This window comes from Zalophus californianus, chromosome 4 (genome assembly GCF_009762305.2).
Source record: "Zalophus californianus isolate mZalCal1 chromosome 4, mZalCal1.pri.v2, whole genome shotgun sequence".
Lineage (NCBI taxonomy): Eukaryota > Metazoa > Chordata > Mammalia > Carnivora > Otariidae > Zalophus > Zalophus californianus.
The window spans coordinates 119,179,588-119,198,834 of record NC_045598.1 but is presented as its reverse complement, the minus strand read 5'-3'; the positions used below and the strand labels follow the sequence as shown (position 1 = coordinate 119,198,834).

General features: G+C 39.3%; 1 pseudogene; it reads left to right on the top strand.

Moving 5' to 3' along the window:
- The first annotated feature begins 8,935 nt into the window (after positions 1–8,935).
- On the top strand, positions 8,936–18,358 carry LOC113925867 (annotated as a pseudogene).
- The last annotated feature ends 889 nt before the right edge of the window (positions 18,359–19,247 follow it).

Genomic DNA, 19,247 nt, shown 5'->3' with positions numbered 1-19,247 from the left:
AGCTCCCTTCCCATTCCCCTCAAATCTGTCTCCCCTTAGATCTCTTACAGATCTAATCCCGTCTTGTTGTCTGCTCCGCAAAGGACCCAAACAAACACAGTTGCCATAGGGATGAAATGAAATCATAGAGGTAAAGCAAGTAGTAAGTGCTTGAAGATGCATGCTGGCTATGAGGATGCTGAGGATGACAACAGTTAGCCAGAGTGTCAGCCTCCTCCCTGTTGCTGCATCAATGCAGAGTAGCATCTTGGTTTTCTCTGCTGATGGGGCAATAATCATTGTTCTCATTACCATCGTTCAGGTCCACAGATGTGCTGTGTGGCGACCTCTTTGATTGGTGGTATTTCTAAAACTTTTCAGTCATCTTCTTTCTTTAGAACATTGTTTTTCTGGACAATAGACACAGTGCTAGCAAAAGCCCTGCTTAGTAATTTGGAATACTGTGTGAAGGTCTCCTTGCTTATAAACATTTTATTCTGATAAATTGAAGACGAATGCAGTAATGGGGTTAATACCTCAGCTGTACATGTTGCCGGCCACTCTCTTCATCTCAGAAGCTTTTGGTAAATCTTGTTCCTCTGACTGAAACCTCACAGAAGCAGTAGAAACCGATATTCAGGGTCTGATCATTTTAGGCTCCCGTGGTCCTAATCTGGTATCCTTAGATGCTTAGGGATTAGTTTTTCCCTTTTTTTTTTTTTTGACAGATAAGAAAAATAGTGTTGGCTGTCCACAGTGTTTTTGAAATTGACTAAAAAATCACTTGTTTTCCTGGTTGTAATTCAGAGGTAACAAGAATGGGATCTTTCTTCATCTCTGGAAACTGTATACTGATCTGCACATCCTTTATGCAGATGATGGAGAGTTTGTCCTACCTTGTGCAAGGCAAAGTAGCAGACAAGACATCTAAGACAGTTGGTCTTATCCTGTTTAATGTGACTTTGATAAATGACACTGGTTTATCATTCCCAAGACTTCCCCGCCTGTGGCTCTAAAATACCCTTCAAGGACCCAGGCCACTGAAGGATGTGCAATCGCTTTCCTTGCCCAATCCGACATGATTTGTTAGATTTCCAACTGCACAGTATTTGGCGTCCAGTGCTTTGGTGACCTGTGTGGGTGATGTATAGCATGCTATGGATAACCGGTGCCAATTTTTGACCAAGGTACTGATTGCAAGAGATTTTACTGTAAGCGAACAAGGAATAATTTCATAGGGTTTGATTCTCTAGGGAGCCCAATGGGATGCATTTGGGACTTTCCAAATTAATTCAGAGTCAGAGCCAAAGAATGTGGCTAAACATTTTGGCTCATTCAATCACAGCCTAAGTGGTGTGACTAGTAATATATGTTCTGTAACCCCGAATTGAAGAGCAACAATTTAAGCTCAGAAAGCTAACCTGCATGGGGTGTGCTATGGTACTTTATGGAAATTTATTCTTTCAGTTATATTCTTGTTGCAGCAAAAGAGATAATTTTGGTAATCAGAAATATTTCTAGACTTGTATGCTCAGCCACACACACCATTAACATAAATACTTCTTTTCACTCAGACCCTGGAAATAGTAGCTGTGATTAATATGCTCATCCATATGCTTTTTTCATACCCTTTAAAAGCAAAAGATGATTTTAAAGAATTAAACATGGATCGGAATTCAGTCTGTAATCACACTAACAAATGGCATTTTAAAGGATATAGCAGAAAACCATTGTGCTAAGCAGAAATGGCAGCTAAGAAAGTGATTTCTTATGACAAAGAGAAGCTTCTTGCCTCCTCATTTTCAGCGGAATAGAAAGAGGATCCTAAAACACGCAATATAATCAGGCTCTTTCTTGTCTTTAGCCAAGAGCCAAAACTATAGTTTTACATTGTCATGCTAGGTTCTGTCTGTTCCCTGCCTTGCTCTTCCTGCCCCTGCCCCTGCCTCACCCACAGTGATTCTCTTGTCTCTTGGCAGGGGCATGCTGGGGTTTGCAGGGACCCCCCTCTTCCACCTCCCCCCAGAACCTCCATGCCTTTATCTGGCCAGCACAGTTCTCCAGATGCTTCCAAGTCACTAAGAGGGCTGGGGCACCTTGGAAATTTAAATTGTCCTCACTCAGCTACTCCCGCAGAGAACTCAGTGGGTCAACGAGAGGCTCGGAAGTGCCTCTTGAAAGCCCACGAATGGACTCATGCCGACTCCTGTTCAGATGAGTGAGCCACATTTGAAAAACTGAATTAACAGAGCCAATCAGTAATATATTCCTGAATGTTTTCTTTTATCCTCTGATAAGCCTTGTGTGCCAGTTTGCTGTAGGGTGACTCATCTATACAATGCCCACTCCTGGGAAATTGTCTTTTATGAACTTGTCTTAGAAAGGTGCGAATTCAAGGAGAAAAATGAATAATAAACTACAGATAGGGCATGGGTTTAGAAGAGATATTATTTCTGTCATATTCTGACATGAGAGTGGCATCTGATTTAGGATGACAAAGAGCGGGAGAGGACAAGCCAGAACCTCACACGATCCAGCTTGACACATGCACGTTCCCCCTGCGTGTGCAAATGATAGTGTCGTCCCAAAGTCTGCCAAGAAGCCTGGACTGACCTCTGCTCTCAGCTCGTCGTCCCCTGTGGTCCTCACTTTATGACGGTCAGCAAATTTGTTATCTTGTCCAACCTCTGTTGTACCTGGCAGACTAGAAGCCTCATGAAGGCAGGGCTCTGATTTGCTTGTTGCTGGGTCCTCATGGCTAACGTACCTGTACCTCTAAGTGCTCAGTCCAAGCTGAATAGATGTTATTGATACTAGGAGGAGAGACCAGTGGGCAGTGGCCAGTGGAGAGGAAAATGGAAGGTCAGAGTAGAAGCAGGGCATGAGTCCTCAGCCAGGAACAGGAGGCAGAGGAGGGCAAGAGCAGGTCATCATGGTCTGGGAGGGAGCTACCCAAAGCATGGCCGGGAGGCCCCAGCCTGGGGATAACCGAGCCTGGAGACCAGGGCTTGGACCGGCACCCAGCTGATGGCAACAGGATGATCCAAGATAAGCCAAGTTCACAGGTAGGGTTTAAGGAGGCCTAGCTGAGAGAGGACAAAGGATGTGGAGCCGAGATCTGGGCTCAGCTTGATGCTCTGCCTATAATAGAAACATGTACCTGGATCGATGTTGGGATGCTAATTATCAACAGGTGGCAGGAGTGATGACCTTGTGATCTGATTCTTTGGGTCCCAGTCCTGGTTCTGTCACTTAATAGCTACAAGCAGGTCAGTTAACCATGCTTCGTCTCACATTGCTCCATGGAAAAATGGTTACAGTAAAGATCTTACCAAATGATATAATAGTTTATGCCTATTATCAAAACTATGTAAACATTAGTAAGGAAAATTACATTATAAGAATAGACTTTAAAGTATTCATCACAGGGGCACCTGGGTGGCTCAGTTGGTTGAGTGTCCGACTCAGTTTCAGCTCAGGTCATGATCTCAGGGTCATGGGATCGAGCCCCGTGATGGGCTCTGTGCTCAGTGGGGAGTCTGCTTGAGATTCTCTCTCTCCCTCCCTGTACTCCTCCCCCTGCTCTCTCTCTCTCTAATAAATAAATCTTTTAAATAAATAAATGAATAAATAAATAAATAAATAAATAAATAAATAAATAAATAATATTTACCAGGATCAACTCAATCATTCTCTTGCAGCCCCAAATGGGTCAGATATCAATTTTTGTTGCGTCCCCCTGGAAAAATTGCCTCGACTCTTCTGTACTTTCTCTCTCACCGTCAAGGGCAGGAATAAATCTTAGAAAGTAACCTTAAAGCCTGAAGGGTAGAGAAGCAAGACTGAGGGAGGGTGTCCAGCCCAAGACTGATGCATATCCCCAAGGACTGGTGGAGAGGAGCCAGGGCACCCTGGGCAAAAGAGCCACCCTGCCCATCCCCCAACCTCCCTGCTCCTCCCACCTCTGCCATTCTTTAGGAAAGGAGGGGTGTGTGTGTGTGTGTGTGTGTGTGTGTGTGTGTGTGTGTGTGTGAGAAGACACCAGACTCCCCCAGGGGTCAGGATTCATTGGCCTATTATTTATTCACTCACTTATTCCACAAATATTTGTGAACCCTTTCTACATGCCTGGACCTATGGTAAGCCCTGGGCAGAAAGTTGAAAACCATCAGTTGGGTCCCAGCTTCAACCAACAGGCAGACCCCAGACAGCACCTCACTCTCCAGTTCGTGGACTGCTACCTTCTCTTGAGGGACTCACGCTCATTTATGCTCTTATTTGTGGTTCTGTCATCCACTCAAGTTATTTCACACAAGACTTTCCCTCTCTTACATATTTATATACATACCCCCTACACTTTTCAGTTTGTGCCCAGTTGCCTGAGGAAAATCTCTCCTTTCCACAACCTTAACTAAAGCGAATAAACACACATATATGGGTAATGATCCCCCTATATCAAGAGGCAGGAAATCCATATAACATTAGGAACGAAACAGATCTTCATAATTTTTGTGCTAATCTGTTTCATTACTTCTGGTTAATTTCTTTCTATCTCGTGAAACTGCCTTTTAGGTCATTGTTAACTATTTCAAATACAAATTTACTTGTTTTGGTTCTGTACTATTTTTTTGTTTCATTTAAAATATGTGGTATTTTGGCAACTCTAGGGACTGTTCAAGAGTTTTAGGGTTTCCTCTGAGGCTCCAAGCAGCATCATTTACTACTTTCATTGAATAGAAAAATGTGTTTCAAATTTGAAATGCATGCCAGTAGCAAGCAGGAGTTTTAACTCATTAGAGAATAAATTGTGAAATTGATTTGAAAATGTACGGTTATAAATCTATAAAATACTGGTACTTCCATGCTGTTTTAAAACAGATCTCTCTTTTATATATTAATTCTTCCATTTTCACGTTCTTTGGGTCTCATCATCCTAACAGCTGGGGCAACAGTAGACTCTGGGCCTGCAGAAGACCCTGGAAAAGAACTTAAAAAAAAAAAATCTCAGAATGCCATCTGCCAAAGAATGTCCCTAATGCTCTCCAAACAAAACAGCTGATTGTGGGCTAGACTTTCTGAATTGATCCGAACCTGTATTCGACAAACCGAGAGTACACAGTTGTTTAGTTTTTTTTTATGTTCAGATAGATATTTAAGTATTCTATGAGTTTTTGTTCACTTGAAGCTGAAAGCATACGTTTTTAAGTTTCTGAGTCTCATAATGCACATCATGTATATTTTTTATGTAACGAGCAGTTTAAAGCAGGCAAGACATTGAAACCAGGAAAGCTTATCTTCTGAAATTTTTGTCATTCCCTCTTTCCAGATGGATCCCTAAGTATTTGCCAGGAACACTGCCTTATTCACAACTTAGAATAGAAATACATAGGGAACTATAACAATTGTTCACACTAAAACTATTTTCTGCAGTTACCAACGGAAATAACAGAAATGCTAGGGAAACACACATTCATCAAAATAGCAGATTTTTTTCTTTGTGAGCTGTAATTAGTTCCTGTGCCAATTTCCATTCTCTGAATTGTATACTAGTTGATAGGCGTTTTAATTTTTTTTTGTGAGAGAAAAATGAATGTATTAAACTCATAAGCATATCCTGACCAGATTACAAATTAGTTTCTCTGGAATACATCAGTAAATAACACAGTCTTTCTGAAAGAGGAGCACCATCTTCCTAGAAACATTGATTTGGAAACATTAATTTCCACAGTTCTCGTACCTTTGTGTTTCTTGGCATATGTTAGGCCTTGCAATGCCACTAGAGAAGAACAACCAGACCTCCTTTGAATACCATACACATGTACTGCTGTCATTTCAGGGTAAAATAAGAATTACTTCATTGCAGCAACCCCCTCTTACACCACTTCCCCTTTGTTCAATCCAGTAAACTGGAATTTATAATTAATATGGAAATTTGATTCCATTTTAAAATAAAAATCATCGAGCACTTCCTATGCGCTAGACACTATCTTCGGCGAGTAAGAAATAAACACAGTAAAATTCCTGCCTCAAGAGCCTGTGGAAGGTTCCTGTGATCAATGGGAGCCTTCTGCCCTGCCTGAAAAGGATAGTGGCGCCCACCGTCTTCAGCTCATGGATACTGTCCCAGACATTAGGCCCAGTGTTGCCAGATGATCTTTTTTTTTTTTTTTAAGAAACATCAACAATGTGGTTTTAAAGTATAGCTATTGATTTTTAAATACTGACAATGAATTTAAAAAGTTTAAAACCTTCTGCAGGACAACAATCCATATCTGCCTAAAAGATTGGGCCCACATCTACTTTAAAAAAATTATTTAACTTTAAAAAATAGTTAATACATGTGCACAGCTCAAAATCCAAGAGGAACAACGAGTTATATAGTGAAAAGGAGTCTCCCTCCCAACCCCTTCCCCGTCTTACTGCCCTCCCTGAGGCAGTTCCCATACCAGTGTCCCCCAGACCTACCAGCTCTCTTCTGTCCCCAGACATTTACAAGCTGATGCACACACAGTCTTTCCAGTGCACACCAATAGTGATACGGTATCCACACTCTTACACTTGGTTTTTCTCACTAACCATACTGTACATTACCACAATTGCTCCAAGCCAACTTACACAGAATTGCCTTCTGCCTAATTTTCCCTCACCTGGACGCATCGGATCATCTAACTGGTGCCTCGCTGACAGGTGACAGGCGTGTTGCCTATCCTTGCACCTGCAAACCATGCCTCAAGGACTCATCTCTTTTGCATATAATGTTATGTGTGCAAGTATATCTGCAACCTGAATTCTTAAATTCCTTCCAGCAGCGATTCTCAACCTGCCTATACATAGGAATCCCCCAGAGAGCTTAAAACTGCAGATGCCTGGGTCTCTCCACAAAGATTCAGGTTATTCTTTGGCCATCAGGAATTTTTAAAGGGCCAAGGTGATGCTAAAGTGCAATCTGTGTTGAGAATCACTGCCTTCCAGACCAGCTCAGGGCACACATCCCCCAACAGGACAAGTGCTTCCCTGCCAGAGAGAGCTTACAGAGCTCCCATGTGTGCCTTTTGTCCACCTTAGCAGTAAAAATCCATGTGCCATTGTAGTTCTAATTGCATTTAAAAACAAATTTTACAAGAGCAGTTGAACAGGGATGCCTGGGTGGCTCAGTTGGTTAAGCATCAGCCTTCGGCTCAGGTCATGATCCCAGGGTCCTGAGATCGAGCCCCACATCGGGCTCCCTGCTCAGCGGGGAGTCTGCCTCTCCCTCTGCGCCTTCCCCTGCTCATGCTCTCTCTCTCTGACAAACAAATAAGGAAATAAATAAATAAATCTTAAAAAAAAAAAGAGCAGTTGAACACATTCCATGTCCATATTACCTTTTTTGGTGAACTGTCTGAAAACATATTTTGTCCATTACCTATCATACTGTTGGTCATTCTCCTTACATATTAAAGAAATTAGTTCTTTGCAGAATAACTTTTTGAAAAAAATATGTGTTTTCTAGCTTGTCATTATCTTGACTTTGCTTTTGGCATTTTTCTTTGTGAGGAACATTTTTATGTCACCAAATTTATCAAAAAGTGTTGGCTTCTGAGTTTTGCATCACACTGAGAAAGATCCTCTTCATTCTGAGATTATGTTTCAGAAAGAATATTTTATGGCTTCCTCCAGAATGTTAATGGCTTTATTTTTGACATTTAAAACTTTTATTCATCAGAATTCTGCATTTATTTTGGTAAAAGTGTGTGGTATGGTTCCCGCTTCATTTGTTTTTATTTTATTTTATTTTATTATGTTATGTTAATCACCATACATTACATCACTAGTTTTTGATGTAGTGTTCCATGATTCATTGTTTGCATATAACACCCAGTGCTCCATTCAATACGTGCCGTCTTTAATACCCATCACCAGGCTAACCCCTCCCCCCAACCCCCTCCCCTCTAGAACCCTCAGTTTGCGCTGTGAATTGTGTAAGACTGATGAATCACAGACCTGTACCTCCAGCTTTGTTATTATTTTTTCCAGAAGTTCAGACACCGTAGATGGAATAATCAATTTCCTCCCCCGCCATTGACTCTAATTATCATTTTTATCATTTACTAAATTACCTTATGTATTTGAGTCTAATTCTGGACTTTCTATTCCATTCCTTTGATCAATCTACCCATGTGCTAGAACCATCCTATGTTTTATTAGAGTATAGATTTGTAATATGTTATAATAAATGATGCCTTATTACTCTTACTCTTCAAAAATGTTCTGGTTTTCTTGCTTAGTATTTTTCGTTATTAACTTTAGAGCCAGCTTTTCTAGTTCCATAATAATCATATTGTATTTTTACAAAACATTTTGTGTAATTCATTTAATTTTGGGGGAGCAGAGCACAAATGATCTACATCTTCCTAACTTCTACCCTCATTTCTGTTTTCTCCCTCCTTCTGAAAATTCCAGCTCTAATAGTAGACTTGAAGTACCACAGACCAATCATGTTTACCTCTAAATCTTTAATTTCTTGAAAGAATTGAAGGCAAGATCATGAAACACCTTCTCCTCCCAGGCTTGCTACTGCTGGCCCTGGAGTGTCTTAGCTTAGACACCGTTATCTTCTATCTTCTCAGAAGACTTTGCTGTTCTCCACGGACCAACTAACACATTGTATCGCAAATGTCTGTTTGCTGGTGTAAGAGAGGAGGGTCCCAATGTATGAAATGCTAAGACTCAGGCATGAAAAATACCATAAAATTTGTTTTCTGTAACTGACTTCATCTTACTTTAAAACTTCCGTATCCGCTGTGAATGGGGAGAAAAACGCCTTTAAGCTTGCTAGCTAATATGTCACTTTTAATTTTAAAAAGTCTTGAGAGTATTTAATCAGTGCAAAGCTCAAACTTCCTTCAGGGCTATCTCTCAAGGTTCTTCCCTCACTGTCTTTTCCTCTGAGGGCTTCTGAGTGGAGGAAGGGTTTATGGTGATCGCAGAAGAGGTCTCTGCACAGAATGCTGCCTCTTCTGGGCCTCCTGCACTGGTGTCCCCTGAGGTGTGGCAGGCGCCTTCTGCTAGTTTTGAACTTTGTGCTGGTGTGCACTACTGGCCATGTTTCCACAGAGCCTCGGGTTGTGAGGGTTCCTACACTCTGCAGCCTTCCTATCCCAACCCGACGGCTTTCCTGTGACTTCGGCACCTCCTGTCTAGGATGGGCTTTTATTCTGTTCTCCCAAAAAGAGTGAGTGGCAGTCTCTGAGCTTGCCTTCAAGTATCTCTACAAAGCTAATTTGTCCCTTTTGTTCTGCCTGTTGACCACAACACTCTGCTGAGGATATTGACAGTCTCTTAAAATTTTGCCCAGGGAGATGCCAGGGCCAGCTCTGGCTGTCTTTGGCTACCCCTGAAACATCCAGGCTCCTTCACTCTGTGACCTTGGTCAGGTTACTTAACTTTCCATGCCTCTATTTCCTCAGCTGTAAAACAGGGATGAAGATAGTACCTAAGTCATCATGCCATTCTGAAGAGCAAATATAAGCACTCAATAAATATTTGTGATTTTATTTATTATTTATTATTTTTATTTTTTTAAAGATTTTATTTATTTATTTGACAGAGAGAGACACAGCGAGAGAGGGAACACAAGCAGGGGGAGTGGGAGAGGGAGAAGCAGGCTTCCCGCGGAGCAGGGAGCCCGATGTGGGGCTCGATCCCAGGACCTTGGGATCATGACCTGAGCCGAAGGCAGACTCTTAACGACTGAGCCACCCAGACTCTCCAAATATTTGCTATTTTGAAAATTATTCTCCTCTGCTTCCCCCTTGAGAATTATAGAACCTCACCTCCCAAGCGTTTATCAATTGATTTGGTATCTCTACTGATTTCTTACAGCAAGTGAACAAGGTAGCTTTTTTAACTCCTTACATTACATTTAGATTAAAAAGTGTTTTTTTAGTACTTAAAATAGAGACTTTTCACCTGGGTACAATATTATTTAAAAAATAAACTTATGCAGGGACGCCTGGGTAGCTTAGTCGGTTAAGTCTCTTGATTTTGGCTCAGGTCATGATCTCAGGGTCCTGAGATCAAGCCTCCTTAGGATTCTCTCTTTCCCTCTCCTTCTGTCCCTCCCCCTGAACTCCTGTGCATATGCCCCCATGTGCTCTCTCTCTCTCAAAACAAACAAACAAACACACAAACTTATGCAGTCTTCCACTTATGAGTCTGATAGACTAAGACCCTACTGGACAATTCCCTCCCTTGCAGAAAATCACCGTGGAAGCAGGTCATAGGAAAAGACTACCTGATAGTGTCAGACAGTGAACTGAAGCCCAGACTGATAGGGAGTGCAAATGTGCTTCCAGGAAGGTGGATCTATCCAGTCAAGTTTCCATTTCCATGGCTTTTAGTAGCTATGGGGCTAAGTGCGATCTGCATGGCTCACACAGCAGTGGCAGGGGTACTTTTACTGAGAAACCATAGTGAAGCCAGGAAACTGAATGCAAGTAGGGGTAATGCTGGAAGGGAAAGAGGTTAGAGGAGGGATCCCCAGTCTCTGTCCAACAGTATCTCTGATGGCTCCCAGAAACACGCATGCATGGAACAATCTCAAAACAGCTCAGCTAAAGACAAAAGATCTGAACTGAAATGGAACTGCTGTCTAAGCAACCATCTGCACTTCAAGACCAGCCAAGAAAATTCCCTGCTAAAACAAAGAAAACAACACTACCAGAGTGAAAAAAACAGTATCCAGGATCTGTTAACATTTACAAGGTCTAAGATACACTCAAAATTATCTAATGTACAAAGATCCCTCAAAATGAAACACATTCTCAAGACAAAAGACAATGAATTGTGTCTGACCTGGAGATGAACAAGTTGCTGGAATGAACAGATAAAGATATTAAAGCAGCTACTATAACAATAGTCTATGAAGTAAGACAGAATGTGTTTTCAGTAATTGGGAATCTCAGCAGAGAAATGGGAAGTCTCAGCAGAGAAATAAAAACAATAAAGTCAGAAGCAAATGGAAGTTACAGAACTGAAAATTAGAATTATGAAAAAAAATTCACTGAAAAAACTTAATAGTCAAATAGACATGGCAGAGGAACAAGTAAGTGAACGCAAAGATAGAGCGATAGAAATGACCAAAAATGAAAAATAAGAAAAACCAGATTTTGAAAAATAAACAATGTCTTGTTAGATTAGATAGAATGATCAAACACACAGGAATGCCAGAAGGAGAAGAGAGAGAGAATGGGACAGAAAAAAATATTTGAGGACATATTAGTTGAATACTTCCTAAATTTGATGAAAGACAGAAATGTTTAGGTACAACATGCTATACAAATAACAACCACAGTGAACACAGAAAATCCAAAGCTAAGTCACATCATGGCACATTGTTAAAAGCCAAAGATAGGAAAAAATCTTGAACACTGACACATTGCATATAGAGGAACAATGATGGCTAAATAGGCACCTTCTCATCAGAAACACTTAAAGACAGAAAAGAACAGAATAACCTTTTGAAAATGCTGAAAGAAAAACAACTGTCAAACTAGAATTCTATATTTATTGAAAATATCATGTAAGAATGAAGGCAACTGCCTGGAGCAGTGGTATATTCTCTCAGATCTCTCTGCAAAAACTTGCACCTGGGGCCAGAGCCAGATGCTGTTTCAGGGGTAATGATGAGGTATTCTGAAACATTCTTGATGCTTTTCAATTCCATTGGACATTCTGTTTACTGGCATTGACATGGGTGAAGGACCAAATGCACTATCCAGCACTATCTTTAAAGAAGGGCCATATACATAGATATAGGAAAGATAAAAAATGCAACAGATCTGCAATCAAAGACCTCATAGTGACAGCAATGGGAAGTCACATAAAAAATTCATCAGTGGAGGAGGACACATAACCAGATCAAGAAACAAAAGGAAAACGTAGTTGCATGCTGAAATTCTCAGTGCAGGGTAAGTGGATTGAAAGTAAAAAGAAATGTTCAGATAAGATATGCTCTCACTTAGGACATCCTCACCATCTGTCTTATGATTTGTTCTTTTTCTATTTGAGATGTAATATATAATATATAAATATGAAGTCTAAGAAAATAGCACTTGTCTGGCCAGCACAGTGGGCAGAACAGCACACAAGAAGAGATGATATTTGAATTGTATGTCAAAGTATGAGGATAGAATCTTCATTCAGAGGAGGGGAGGGGAGGAGAGAAAAAGACTTATCATATAGGCATAAAACATGTGCAAAGCACAGTGTCATTTCAATTAAGCACTCCATCTCATTAAGAAGTTTAGAAAGTCTTCAAAGGCAAGGCTTAAGAGATGTACTTAATCTGTATTCTTCACACATAGTATTTTTCCAAAAATGAGACCAAAAAAAAAAAAAAGGCATTTTCAGGTAAAAGAAAATTAAGATAATTTGTCACCAGAAGACCTGCATTACAATAAATGCTAAAGGACGTTCTTTAGGCTAAAGGAAAATGACAGCAGATGGAAACTTGAATCCTCAGGGAAAAAAAAAGAAGAGCACTGGAAATGATGACTATCTGGAGGATACAAAAGACTGTTTGGGGCCCCCTTTACTTCCAGTTTCTTTGTAAACAATTGAACTGTGTAAAGAAAAATATAATCTTTCTTGTAGGGTTTATAACATATGTAGTTAAAACACAGATAACAACTATTATTGTAGTAGTAATATTGTTCCAGTAAGTAGACAATGAAAATTTAAGAATGTATATTATAATTCTTATAGAAAACACTGAAAAAGCTGCAAAGAAGCATAGCAAAAGAGTCAGCAGAAATATTAAACTGTAATTTAAAAAAATATTCAAATAATCTAAAAAGCAAGAAAGGAGAAATAGGGGAACAAAAAGCAGGGGAGACAAATGATTGCTTAAATAATAGACCCAACTAAACTATATTAATAATTATAATAAGTGTTAATGGATTAAACACTCCAAAAGATTGTCAGAATGTGTTACAAAACAAACAAAAACCAACCATTTTCTACCAGGATTCCATTTAAATATAAAGATGAGAGAGGTTATAGTAAACAGATGGAAAACAGATAGGCAATGCAAACAAAAAGCATAAGGATGCTCAAGGGTCTCTGTTAATATCAAATAAAATAGATTTTAACAATATTGTATTGCCAGAGATAAAGGCACTTCATAAAGATAAAAGGGTCAATTCATCAGAAATATATAATAATTATAAATGTGTGTGCACCCAATACATGCAGGAAATTTGACAAAATCAAGAGAAGAAGCAGTCAATTCTACATCAGTTGGAGAATTTAACAGCTATCTCTTAGCAATTGATAAAATTAGACGAAGTCATCAGAGATGTAGAATATCCAAACAACGTTATCAATCACTTTGATTGAAGTGATACTTAATGGCATACTCCACCACCACTGGCAGAATAAATATTTCACATTCTTTTAAAATGCAGCTACAGATTCACTAAGATAGACTATTTTCTGACCCATAAAACAAGCCCTAGTGAATTTAAATAGATTTAAATCATATCAATTAGGTTCTCTTAACACAGTAGAATTAAATTAGAAATATTAAAATAAGGCAACTAAGAAAACCCAAAATATCCTGGAAATTAAGTGACTCACTTCTAGGGAACTGGATCAAAGAAAACTATCACAAGAGAAATTAAGAAACATATAGAGCTAACGCAGAACATAGAGAAAAAACTGATAGCATTAAATGCCTATATTAGGAAAAAAAAGTCTCAAATAAATGATCAAAGTAAGCTTCTACCATGAGGGGAATAAATTTAACCCAGAACGAGCTAAAAAGAAGGAAATAATAAAGGTAAGCACTGGTATCAATAAAATAGAAAACAGAAAAACAATAGTTAAAACTCTTCAAACTAAAAGCTAATGTTTGGAAAGATTAATGTAACAGATAAACCTCCAACTGGATTCATTAGGGAAAAAGAAAGCAGACAGATTAGCAATATTAGGAATAAAAGCAAGGGAACCACTGCAGAAACTCCAGCCATTAAAAAAATAAGAAGGAAATTTTATGGACTTCATGCCAGTGAATTTGACAACCTAGATGAAATGGACAAATTCCTTGAAAGACACAAATGACCAAAACTGACACAACAAGAAATAGCAAACATGAGCCCTGCCATCTCAATTTAAAAATTGACTTTATAATTAAAAAACAATTTCATAAATAGCTTTCTCCTTGGCACGCCACTGAAGATCCTGGTGTTGCCAGGGGACACCCCCCCCCCCCGACCTGGTGTCACAGTATTGTAAGAAAAAGTCATATCCAAACTCTCGCTTCTGCAGAGGTGTCCCTGATGCCAAGATCTGCATCTTTGACCTCGGGTGGAAGACAGCAAAAGTGGATGAATGCCCACTATGTGGTCATGTGGTGTCACATGAATATGAGCAACTTTCCTCTAAACCCTGAAGGCTGCCAGTATTTGTGCCAATAAGTACGTGGTGAAAAGCTGTAGAAAAGATGGTTTTCTCATCCGAGCGTGGCTCCACCCCTTCCACGTCATCCCTATCAACAAGATGTTGTCCTGTGCTGGGGCTGACATGCTCCCAACAGGTATGCTATGTGGGGTGACTCTGTAAAGCCCCAGGGCACAGTGGCCAGATTCCACATGGGCCAAGTCATCATGTCCATCTGTACTGAGCTGCACAACAAGGAGCATGTGATTGGGGGCCTACACAGGGCCAAGTTCAATTTCCCTGGCTTCTGGAAGATCCATATTACCAAGATCCAACTTTACTAAGTTTAATGTGGAGGAATTTGAAGATATGGTGGCTGAAAAGCAGCTCATCCCAGATGGCTTGTGGGCCATCTACATGGCCTCCTGGACAAATGGTGGGGTCTGCACTCATGAGAACCTCAGTATTGCCCCCTCCTTATTCATGCCCACCAATAAATCCTACTTCCTGTTAAAAAAAAAAAACTCCAGCAATTTTACAAATAAAATCCAGCTAATTTCACAGTTGAATCCTATCAAACATTTAAGGAAGACATTATACCAATCCTATACAAACTCTTTCAGAAAAAACAGAAGGAAAGGAAACACTTTCTAATTCATTTTATGAAAGCCAGTTTTAACCTGATTCCAAAGCCAAAGTTCTCACAAAGGATGAGAACTACAGACTAATACCCCTCAGGAACATAAATGCAGTAAATGCAGAAATGTTTGATAAGATATTAGATTAGAAAATCGAATCCAGAAATTCATATATATATATAAATGATACATCATGAACAAGCAGAATTTATCTTGGAAATGCAAGGCTTGTTCAATATTTAAACATTAAACAATGTAAATCTACTATATTAATAGAATAAATGTCAAAAATATAATTATCCCAATAGATACAGAAAAAACATCTGATAAAATTTAACAGTAAAAACATGCAGCAAATTAGAAATAGATATGAACTTCCTCAACATGACTAAGGGCATGTACAAAAAAACCTACAATTAATATACTTCGTGGTGAAAGACTTAACGTTTTCTATATTAAAAACATAGCAAATATTTTGGTTTTCAACACTACTATTTAACATTGCACTGGAGATCCTGGCCAGTGCAGTAAAATAAGAAAAAGTAATAAAAGGCATATAGATGAGAAAGGAAGCAATAAAAATTTTCTTATTTGCAGATGACAGGAATCTACAAAAAAGCTATTAGAACTAATAAGTGAATTTAGCAAGGTTGCAGGATACAGAGCCAATATATAAAAAGCAGTTGAAATTCTAGATATAACATCAATTACAAAATGAAATAATTAAAAAACCCACCTCATTTGCAATAGCATCAAAGGTATTTAGGAATAAATTTAATGAAAGGCACATAAGGCCTTTACACTGAAAACTAGAATAATTTGCACAGGGAAACTAAAGTAGACCTTAATGGAGAGATGTACCATGTTTATGGATTGGATTGGAAGACTTGACGTTGTTAAGTTGGTAAGCTTCCCTAAGTCGATCTGTAGATTTGATGTAATTCCAATCAAAGTCTTAACTGGCTGCTTTTTTTTTTTTTAAGATTTTATTTATTTATTTGACAGAGAGATGGGGAGAGAGCACAAGTAGGCAGAGTGGCAGGCAGAGGGAGAGGGAGAAGCAGGCTTTCTGCTGAGCAGGGAGCCGGATGTGGGGCTTGATCCCAGGACCCCAAGATCATGACCTGAGCTAGAGGCAGAAGCTTAACTAACTGAGCCACCCAGGCGCCCCTTAACTGGCTGATTTTGAAAGAGATTGACAAGCTAATTCTAAATTTATATGGAAAGGAAAGAGACCCAGAATAGCCAAAATAATTTCAGTAAAGAAGAAAAAGGTTGAACTTAAACATTGCCTAATTTTAGTCTTACTATAAAGGTACAGTGATCAAGACAGTATGTTCAAGTGTAAGGCTAGACATATAAATAAATGGGAAAGAATAGAAAATCCAAAAATAAACTCACACTTTTATGGTCATTTTTTTTTCAAAGTGCCAGATTTGATGAGAAAAAGATAATTTTGTTTTTCAAAAAGTGTTGCTGAAACACTTGGATCTCTGGAAAAAAAAAAAGTAATCTTTGATCACCGAATCAAGCCACACACTCAAATTAACTCAGAATGTATCAACATCTAAATATAAGAGCTAAAATTATAAAACTTCAAAAACAAAACATAGAAAGAAATCTTTGTGGTATTAGGTTAGACAAAGATTTCTTAAACAGGTATAAAAAGCCCAAACTCTAACACACAATCATATTCAGAAAAAAATAATTGTGAAACATACGTTTGACAAGGGTTTATCCAGAATACATCAAGAATTCTTACAATTCAATAATAAGGGTAAATAATCCAATAGAAAGTAGACCAAAGATTTGAATAGATACAATGTAATATCAATGGCTAGCAAGCACATGAAAATAGGCTCAACATCATTAGTCATTAGAGAAATGTAACTTACAACAAAAACGAGATACTACCATATACCCACTAGAGCAGTAAAAGTTAAGGAGCCTAACAATACCAAATGTTGGTGAGGATGTGGAGCAAGTAGACCTTCACACATTGCTGGTGGGAATGCAAAACTGGCTTACATGCTTTGGAAAACAATGTGGCAGCATCTTATGAATTCAAACATAAATATGCTATCAACCCCAGCAATTCTACTTCTAGGCATTGCCTAAGAGAAATAAAAATATGTTCACACAAAGACATGTATATAAATAAATAAGTTCATAGCAGCATTATTCATAATAGCAAAAAGCTGGAAGCAACCCAAATATTCAACTAATGAATGGATAAGCAAAGTGTAGTGTATCCTTAATCCACAACAAAAAATTAATACACAAAACACGAACGGCCCTTGAAAACATTTTGCTAAGTGAGAAAAGTTAAACACAAGACCCTACGTAATGGATGATTCCATAAATATTAAATTCCAAAAAAGGCAAGGTTATGGTGATTGCAAGGGGTTGGTTGGGAAGAAGAGGAGGTTAACTTACAAGGGACAAGAGGAAAAGTTTTAGGTAGAGGGAAATGTTGTATAAGTGATTTTGGTGGTGTTTACACAACTGTTTAGAATTACCAAATTTTATCAAAGTACACATTTAAATGTGGCGAACTATACCTCAATTTAGAAAAGAAAAGAAAAGAAAACTTAGACCTCTCATTTGGCAAAACAAACAAAAAACAAGCAAAAACTTCTTTTGTTTACTGTATTTTCAACAAAAAGTTCCATAATGAAAATGATTTGAATGTAGAGTCTTGAATTTGGGCATGTTCTGTTCACCGGAATTCCAGTGAGAGAGGAGAGGTTCAAGCCCTAGCTCTTCTTTCCACCTCCTGCAGTTTTTACTAATAGCTATTTCCAGGCAAAAGGAAAAGATGAAAGAAGAAAAGCTCATATTTGCCTATATGCTTACATTTGTGATTTTGCCCCTTTTCCACAAGTACCGTTGAATTCCATCACACAGCTATGAGAAGCTACGATTCTGGTAGAAAAAAAAAAATGTCTCCCCCTCCAGCCACTCTTTTTCACAGGAAAATAACTGTTGTAAACAATTTGGGAAATAAAACTAAAGTACAAAATGATACTTGTTTGCCACATGCAAAGACCTAGGAGTTGAACCAGCTGTATGTGAAGTGGGGTAATGTTTTTACATGTGTGATAAGAAAACCAGCATGTTACTCTTTTCTAGTACATGGAGTGTGTCCTTGCTGTTAGCTTGGCACCTCTCTTAAAAAAAAAAAAAAAAAGCCACCCTGCCAGTTATCTAGGTAATATCCCTTCTCCTCTTGCTCTCTACAGAAAACTGACTTTGTTCAGGATAAAGAAGTTCGCAGTTTAAATGCTCACCTCTCCAGATTCTTCTGCCATTTTGGATAATGAGATATAACTGAGCCTACTTACATTTCAGGGGCACTTGTAGAACTGTCGCTTTCCTGATAATTGATGATCAAGTCAGATGACCCACGCCCTTTGTGTTTAGCCTTCAGAAAGAGGCGCAGCTCTCCTGTGGGTATGAAAATGAAAGCCATACCCTAAGAGTAGCCGTGGTTTGAGGGATCTGGGCGCTGATCAAGAAAAAAGATATGGCCACCGGGCACAGTGACACACAACAAGCTTGATTGGGCGGTACTTGGACAGGGTTGCGCAAGATGGGTTCACAACATGGGGCTGTCCAGAAGCTCACGGTGAGGAGGGGCCGCTACCCAGAAGGGGCAGGAGGGCAAGGAGACTCCCAGAGGAGATGGGGATGGGAGAGGGGTCTCGTGCCCAACTGATGTCCCTCAGCTGCTCAGTGGGGAGTCTGTGGGTCAGAGAGCCCTCAAGGGCCATAACAGCTGGAGGTCTTATAACCACAAGGCTCTATACCATCTATTGCTAGCAGATGTGGAGTGAGGTTTTGTGAAGTATGCAAAGCAGGCAGGCTCTAAGTGGCTACTCGTTTGGACTGTCTTTAAAATAATTGCACGTGTAAAATTTTGAGTTTGGTACTGGCAGGCTTTTGTGCTGATGGGCCTCAGCCTGCCCTGAAGGAATAAACAACCAGGGGCTGATACACAGAGGCTCATTTCCGTAACAGAGTGACGAAGCAAGAGCTAGATGGGGCTGGGTCTGGGGTGGTGTTCTTAGGCAGCACCATCAGCCCTGGTTTATGTACCTCTGCACTTCTCGTTACTTGAGTAAAAGAAAACCCATTTGGTTGAATCACTAGATTCAGGGTTCTGTACAGTATATATGATTCTATTTTAGAAATCTCGTTAAGCTCTTT